Source organism: Anabrus simplex, chromosome 1 (genome assembly GCF_040414725.1).
Source record: "Anabrus simplex isolate iqAnaSimp1 chromosome 1, ASM4041472v1, whole genome shotgun sequence".
NCBI lineage: Eukaryota > Metazoa > Arthropoda > Insecta > Orthoptera > Tettigoniidae > Anabrus > Anabrus simplex.
In genome coordinates, this window is record NC_090265.1 from 1375541559 (window position 1) to 1375550005 (window position 8447).

At 40.0% G+C, this 8447-nt stretch overlaps 1 non-coding gene across 1 annotated transcript; it reads left to right on the forward strand.

The window, feature by feature from the left end:
- Positions 1 to 939: 939 nt before the first annotated feature.
- Positions 940 to 1044, forward strand: LOC137497187 (U6 spliceosomal RNA). Its single transcript, XR_011017721.1, has one exon. It is a non-coding gene; the product is annotated as a U6 spliceosomal RNA (small nuclear RNA).
- Positions 1045 to 8447: the final 7403 nt, after the last annotated feature.

The following is an 8447-nucleotide window of genomic DNA, read 5'->3' on the forward strand; positions in this document are numbered from 1 at the left end:
TCTTACTACTTGACTGAATTATTTTACAGCATATTATTTTCTACAGAACAACAAACATCTGTCCTAAGGATTAACTGTTAATCACTTTATATGGCTGTAGGTATTTCCGCAGTGAAACACCAATTTGAGTTACAACTTTAACGTCGAAACTTTTACAATAATTCTGCTGAAATATTGTCAATATGCGGTAAAGTAATTGACTGATTGATTGATTGTTTGTTTGTTTGATTGATTGATTGATTGATTGATTGATTGATTGATTGATTGATTGATGGATTGATAGCGTGTGGTCTAAGGAGTGGCCTGGTGCAGGCCATATTCGTTGACGTCCATGGTCGACTGGGTGTGGAATCATTATGATAATGAAGTAGAGAATGGTGAAACCAGGTCCTGTCAAATGACACCAAGGGGTCGGTTAAAGGCTAAACGTATCCATCCATCAGACGAATCACCACCAACAGCGTCATATTGCCCTCACTCCATACGAACCCACGGAGAGATCTGCATTTGAACCCAGGCTTCTGTCACATACTCTAGTGATATATATGTATGCTTTTTTTTTTTTGCTTTACGTCACACCGACGCAGATAGATCTTATGGCAACGATGGTATAGGAAACGCCTAGGAGTAGAAAGGAAGCGGTCGCGGCTTTAATTAAGGTACACCCCCAGCATTTGCCCGGTGTGAAAATGGGAAACCACGGAAAACCATCTTCAAGGCTTCCGACAGTGGGATTCGAACCCCCTATCTTTCAGATGCAAGCTCACAGCTGCGCGCTCCTAACCGTACGGCCAACTCACCCGATCTAGTAATTAGAAATGATATACTACCATCTCTCCTACTCTGCCAGCTTTCATTTTGATGGTGAACTTTTTTTTTCCACCGACGGAGCTCGAACGGAATAACCATGGTGGCAGGCCATAAAGACTTGACACCTTAATTCGCTTCGGCGGTGCATATACTACTATTGGAACGATACGAAGAAGACTAGCATGGTCACTGCCCAAAGACGACACGCAAAATAGAAAATCATTCAACATTTTATAAAACTAAAAAACTGAAATATTATGTAATTTCTTCGCATTACAATCAAAAGATTTACAAAATTCTTACATATCAGGTATGATTACTGTACAAGATGAGACTTTCCCGTAAGCAGAATATCAACCTTTCGCCAGGAGACAGCTCCAAATTCGCACATCCTGGAAATTTGTTTGACAAGGTAAGAATTATTAAAGAAAGCTGTCTCAAACTTGATGTCCCTGTATCTCAAAATACCTTCATGGGCATCCATGAGACAACACGAGAGCATCTTTGTAATATACAAGCATTAATGATTAGTGGACAGTCATTGTATTGAGATTCTAAGGTTATAAATAATTATAAATACGGGTTACAGATCGTTTCATACGGCGGTGAGGGTGGTTAGGGGTTGGAGTAAGGATGTTAAAGAGAGGGCGTGTAAGACCCTAATTAGAGCATGATTCCACAGTATGGGACCCACACCAGGATTACTTAATCCCAGATGCTCTGATTCAATGCGACGGTGGATTAATGCATGTATCAATGCTAACGGAGGGCATTTTGAACATTTCAATGTAAGAAAGAGTTTCATGTGATATGCTGGTACGTTCTGTTCCAATGTGTTTAACATGATTAATATAGTATGTAGCGTTGTAGAAAACGAGTTCTAACAGGGAAATAAAGCGGTTGTGAACCCATGTCCATATGAATAGTTTACTTCAGGTACAGCATAAGCCAGTGAACAGTGATAAAAAACAGTGCTTGATAAAAAACAAAATTCTAAATCATTCCTTTACATTTACAAAAGCGTTGACTAATGTTGTTTCTGAAATAAACACTTCGATCAAATTAAATAATTTTAAAAATATTTTAGAACAAACCTAAACATAGAAACTCTTAAAATTAATAATTTAAAGGTTATAGTTAAATGAAAAACACAGTATATACAAACCTAACATACTAACTCTCTACACATTGATTGTTAATTGAGTCGGAGGGTACAACTGGGGAGGATGACCAGTAACTCGCCCAGGAGACCTCACCTGCTATACTGAACAGGAGCCTTGCTGGGGGGATGGGAAGATTGGAAGGGATAGACAAGGAAGAGGGAAGGAAGCGGCCGTGGCATTAAGTTAGGTACCATCCCGGCATTTGCCTGGAGGGGAAGTGGCAAACCATGGAAAACCACTTCCAGGATGGCTGAGGTGGGAATCGAGCCCACCTCTACTCAATTAACCCTCGAGGCTGAGTGGACCCCGTTCCAGCCCTCGTACCACTCTTCAAATTTCATGGCAGAGTCTGGAATCGAACCCAGGCCTCCGGGGGTGGCAGCTAATCACACTTCACACTAACCACTACACCATAGAGGCGGACGTTGTGTATTATTTCTGCATATAATCTTGTCGTTCCTTCCTCTTGAGGGATAATCTCCATTAGTTTGAGAATGTCATCAAGTCTTTTCTTTTTCTTTCTCGAGAGATGACCTTCATGTAGGAAAAATTAATTGATCAACAAGTTGTATACGGAACATATGACGCTGTAGGCTTTCAGTAATAACTACACCGTCATTACTTATAACGTGGCTGAAGTGCACATACTGGCTGGTGTTGAATTGCATCTCCCCTTGCTGATGCTCAAGAGGTGTCACAGTTTATTTTTTATTTTTGTGACATATTCGCCACCAGCACTTAAAATCTATAATATCAGAACAATCAGCGATCATTACTTCAAGTAAGTTTTTACTTCCTCCACGTATAGGCTGTTAAGTGCAGAAATAATGGCATACGTGGCACCTGCATTAAAATAATTATTTATGGCCATCTAACACTCTCAATAATAACCTGACTTAGGGTTTTTATGTTTAAAGTGATGAATATACATAAATAGCAAGTAATTTCACCGTTAACTCAAAATGGCCAAAAATGTTACCTAAGTTGTTTCTGAAGTGATTAATATATTTTATTTCCGCCCCCCCCCCCCGCGGTATAGGGGACAACGCGCCCGCCTGTCATCTGGCGGCCCCAGGTTCGATTCCCGGCCGGGCTAGGGGTTTTTAATTGTAATGATTAACATTTCTGGCCTGAGGACTGGGTGTTTGTGACGTCCTTAATCTTCCGTTCCCCACACACAACATTCCACACTACCGCCATTCCAATTACAAGCAGGTTCATACAATATGTTGCCAGTAGGGGCAAAAGATCCCGTGGTGTAGGGGTAGCGTGCCTGCCTCTTACCCGGAGGTCCCGGGTTCGATTCCCGGCCAGGTCAGGGATTTTTACCTGGACCTGAGGGCTGGTTCGAGGTCCACTCAGCCTACGTGATAAGAATTGAGGAGCTATCTGACGGTGAGGTAGCGGCCCCGAAGATCCACATGAGTCGACGCCCCAAACGAATAGCATTATTTATTCACAAAGAAACATTCACAAATATATTTTCTGCTTCTAAGTGTGAGGAATTTATCTTGAAAATTTGACGGCACCTTTTTGTTACACTCTGTATATAAAGTGTAATAAGTAAATAGCTGTCTGTGTAGAAGGAAATTCCGTCACTTCTTCCTCATGAGTGGCTTTGTTATCTTTGCTATTGTTAAACTTGTTATAGTTGGGTATACGGCTGCCCTCGGCGCGAGCGATGTTACTCTCTTTAGTGTCAGGAATAGGAGTTTCAATCAATCAATCAATCAATCAATCAATCAATCAATCAATCAATCAATCAATCAATCAATCAATCAATCAATCAATCAATCAATCAATCAATCAATCAATCACCGACCTGCATTTTAGGGCTGTCGCCCAGGTGGCTCATGCCCTGTAGTTGTTTACTTAATCTTTTCTTAAATCATTTCAGAGAAGTGGAAGATCTCCCTTGGTAAATTGTTCCAGTTCCTAATTCCTCTTCTTATAAATTAATATTTGCCGCAACGTGTCCCCTACAACTTCAATTTTATATACACATTATGAGATGCCTACTCTTGAAAACTCAACTCAAGTTTATTCTTCTACTGATTCCATTCCACGTCATCTCTCCACTGACAGCTACACTGGTGGCACTGTTTCTCTCCCAAGTCTTCCCGGTTCAAAGTTTGCAACATTTTCATAACATTACTCTTTTGTCAGAAATCACCCAGAACACATCGCGCTGCTTTTCTTTGGATTGCTTCCAATTCTCGAATCAAGTAACCCTAATGAGGGTTCCATACAATGGAACTATATTCTTATTGGGGGTCTTATCAGTGACATATACGCCCTCTCTTTTACATCCTTTACCCTTCATACTCTCTCTACCGTACGAAGAGTTCTGTAAACTTTATTTATGTTAATGTGATTACTCCAATGAAAATTTCTGCTTTTATTAACACCTAGGTACGAACATGAAGTTACTTTCACACTATTAATACAGCAATTAAAACTGGGAAGACATTTCCTCGTGATAAAACACGCAACCTGAATTTTCACCCTGTTTACTCTGGTACCATCGTTTGCTGTCCATCTCACAATACTGTCGAGGTCTTTTTGCAGTCGCTTACAATCGCGTAACTTATTTATTACTCTATAAAATCATCCACAAAGAGATTTATCTGTGATATCTGTTCTTTACTCACTTAGGATAAAATAAAAAGTCCGATAATACTGCCTTGCGGAATCCCTCTCTTAAGCATTACAGGATCAGATAAAGCTTCACTTAATCTAATTCCCTGAGATCTAGAAATTTAGTCCCTCGTTCAGTCATTGGCTTGTCTATTACAATAGCCCTCATTTTGGTCAATAGTCCCCCAGGACCTACCCTATTTCCTGTATAGGTCAATAGCGACGCATCCCCTTTGACCTCCTGAATCTAAAATATGTGATATGTCTTGTTGGAATCCCAAAAAGTTGCGCCTAACTGGAATAACCTTTCCTAAACTCGAACTGCCTTCTATCAGACCGGTCAGTAATTTCGAAAACGTGTCTAAAGTAATCAGAAAGATGCTATATCAGAGCGTACATGCAACACATGTTATGCTGGCTGGCTTATACTTGTCCGCTTAATGTTTATCACATTTTCCTTTGTACACTGGTTCTACTATATCAACCTTCTTTTCATTTTGTGTAACTCATTCACGCAAAAAGTAGGCAGATAAGCACATCAGATAAAGTACTATACCCCAACACATCCCCTTATTATATCCCCAGAAATCTTACCAATTCCAGCTGATTTTCTAGTTTTCAGTTTTTGTATCTATTTGTAAATATCTTTGTTATAATAGGTACCGTCAGTAACCCAATTCCTGGGGGCTTTAAAATACTGGGACACTCTCTCTCCAGGGTTCATAAATATGGAGGGCCCTTAGCCTGGGTTATAGGTGAAGTCCTCAACGGCATCTACGGCGGAGAAGATGACCTTCGGTACGGTGGAGATGGCGGAAGGGACAAACCTTGCCTAGGGTTACTAGGTGAAAATTGGTCAACGGTCTCGATGGCGGATGAAGAGAAGAATCTCCCAACGGCAGAGAGGGCAGATGAGCTACCTCCAAGAACTGAATCTTGGTTGAAGAACATAAAATTCCCCAGGCGTCTGTTCCCAGATTGGGCGGCCTTAGGTCAGCGTCTGTACCCCAGGTTAGGGGCGGCTAGAAGAAACCTCCAGGGCTCACAACATTGGTTGTAATCTGGTGACTCAACTAGTTACCCCAAACTCATGTTTATCGTTCATGGGAAAGTGTAATGTGAAACAAATTACCTCAGGTGCACCGTTGTGCACAAGCAGATATTCGGATTCTGGGGAGTCTGCAGCGTTACACAGAGACTAGTCGGAACGTCTTAGAACCTCAAACAAAATCAAATGCAAATACCCGAATTTCATAGCCACCTTCAATGCTAATTCTCTTCTTAAAACTGGAAAGTTAAACACCTTACAGAAACTATCAGAAATCATCGAATTATCATAACGGCACTTCAGGAGACCAGATATATAGATGAAAACAACTTCGACTCTGAAGGGTTCAGGATATACAAGGGAAACGTTGGTCAAAGAGTCATGAAAAACTTGCCACACCTAGGAACTGGCTTCATAATAAACAACAATGTCCTGGATTCCATAGTCCAGTTTGAGTCCCAATCTGAAAGACTATCAACTTTGGTTTTCAAATCTACCAATAGAATATACACTATTGTGAATGCCCATGCTCCCATAAATGAGGACAACAGAAAGAACAAGGAGAAAGTGGAACTCTTTTGGAATCAGTTGGACGATGTCACCCAAAGGGTACCTGAAAAACACAACATCATACTAATGGGAGACTAACGCCCAGATAGGGAAGGAAAGAAAGTATCGACATGTAGTCGGAAAATCCAGCGCATAACAGGACCAGTCAAAATGGTGTCAGACTTATAGAGTTGTGCCAAGCCCACGGTATGATACTGAAATCCACAGCTTTTAAAAAGCTTCCTAAATAACAAAAAACGTGGATCTCACCAAATCCTAACTTGAGTGAATTTCAACTGGACTTTGTGGGTATTAGACGGAAAAATTCAGTAGGAATATACAAAATGTCAAGGTCCTCAGACTTAGACTCGGACCATTACATGTCGAAGATAAAGATCAAACTCATCCCCAGAAGGAGAGACAAGGTCCTTTTAAAGCTGTTATATACAGTATTATGTTTATCAGTCCTTGAAATCCCCTTGTTGCTGAGGGACAACAAGCTTCTACTATGGTATTTTGCCACTTGGTGGTGCATGAATCTACTTCAGATGTTTTAATCTCTTTGACGTGGATGTCAGGTTAAGTTGCTGTCTAGGGATGGCTGTTTGTGTGGTGTATTTATAATCTTTTTATTGTTATTTCAGCAGTGAATTGTTATTTGTTTGTTTCTTTGGTGAATGTTATGCCTGCATCATTGCTGTGACATAGTAATTATCAACTAAATAATTTATGAATTGATAATACACCGCAATAAACATGTGTGTTGTCCACGAACAACATTGGGACTACAAGGTTAGTAATTGTCAATATCAAAATAATACTACATTTTGCTGTTTAGATTGATAAAATGAGTGATAAGCGGAGATTCAATTCTCACAAGTATTCCATTTACTTTTTTTCAGGTGGTACTATTACTGGAGTACTAGATGGGTTTCAATTATAGGCTATGAAAGCTTGTGTATGTTTATAACTTTTGGTAAGCTAAAGACAGTTTTACAATGGAACGTTTGGATTTAGAAAGTATGACTATTGAGGAAATTCACGAACTTGTTGAGGGTGTAAATGATGGAAATTTATCAGAAATTAGTGATTTCTCAGATGATATTGATGATGATGAGCTCTTCCGTATATGTAGGCAAAGGTAGCTGTGGTGATTTCGGACTTGGTTTTTCTGGGGACATCGTAATGGCACTTTGTCAAGATTTACCCGAAGGACAAAATTTCAAAGTTTTCTTTGATAACTGGTTCTCATCCTTGCAACTGGCAGTAGCACTAAAAGCTAGGGGTATACTCTGCGTTTGCACAATTAGACAGGATAGAATTGGAAAATGTCCTTTGGAAAATGAGCAAGATCTGAAGAAAATGGGACGTGGTAGTAAAGACTGGAGAGTTGAAACCAAGTCTAACCTTTCCCTGATCCGGTTGTTCGATCGGGAAGCCATCAATTTCGTATCATATGCTGCCATAGAGCCTGAATCGAAATGCAAGAGGAGGTGTGCTACAGAAAAGAAGGCTGTAGAGGTGGATCGACCATCTGTCGTAAAAGAGTACAACATATTCATGGGACGGGTCGATAAAGCCGACATTCTTCTGGAGTTTTATAAAATTGACATACGATCGAAGAAGTGGTATATGCAACTGGTATTCTGGTGTCTGGGGGTAGTAGTTGTAAACAGCTTGCTGTTGTACAGGCGACACCAAGAGCAACGAGGGAAAAAGTGTGAGTACTCACTGATGCAATTTCAGGCTGATATATCAACAGGCCTGACAAAGAGTGGCAAAGTCGATGTGAAAAGGAAAGGGAGACCCAGCAGTAGTGAGAAGAATCCAAAGAAGAGGAAGGTGCAAGTATCAACAAATCCAATTGCTGATGTCAGATATGACAATATTGGCCATTGGCTGGGATATGATGTGAAGCAAGGCCGGTGCAAACTTTACCCAAAGGGCTTTGCACATATCATGTGCAGAAAATGTGGTGTTCATTTGTGCTTGACAACAAAAAAGAATTGCTTTGGTGACTATCACCAGTAGTAGTCGTTGCATGTTGAAAAAACATTTGTGTCTTTATTTCGGTTGTAATTGTTTCATAATGTTTTGTAATTTATTTTTCATAATTATTTTCATTTTTGTACTTAGTATAATTAAGAGTGAAAATTTCACCAAATAATGCATTTACTTATTTCAGATTTTTAATAGTTTCCATCTGTTGTGTTAGTGTTATATTCCCCATTTCATTTGAC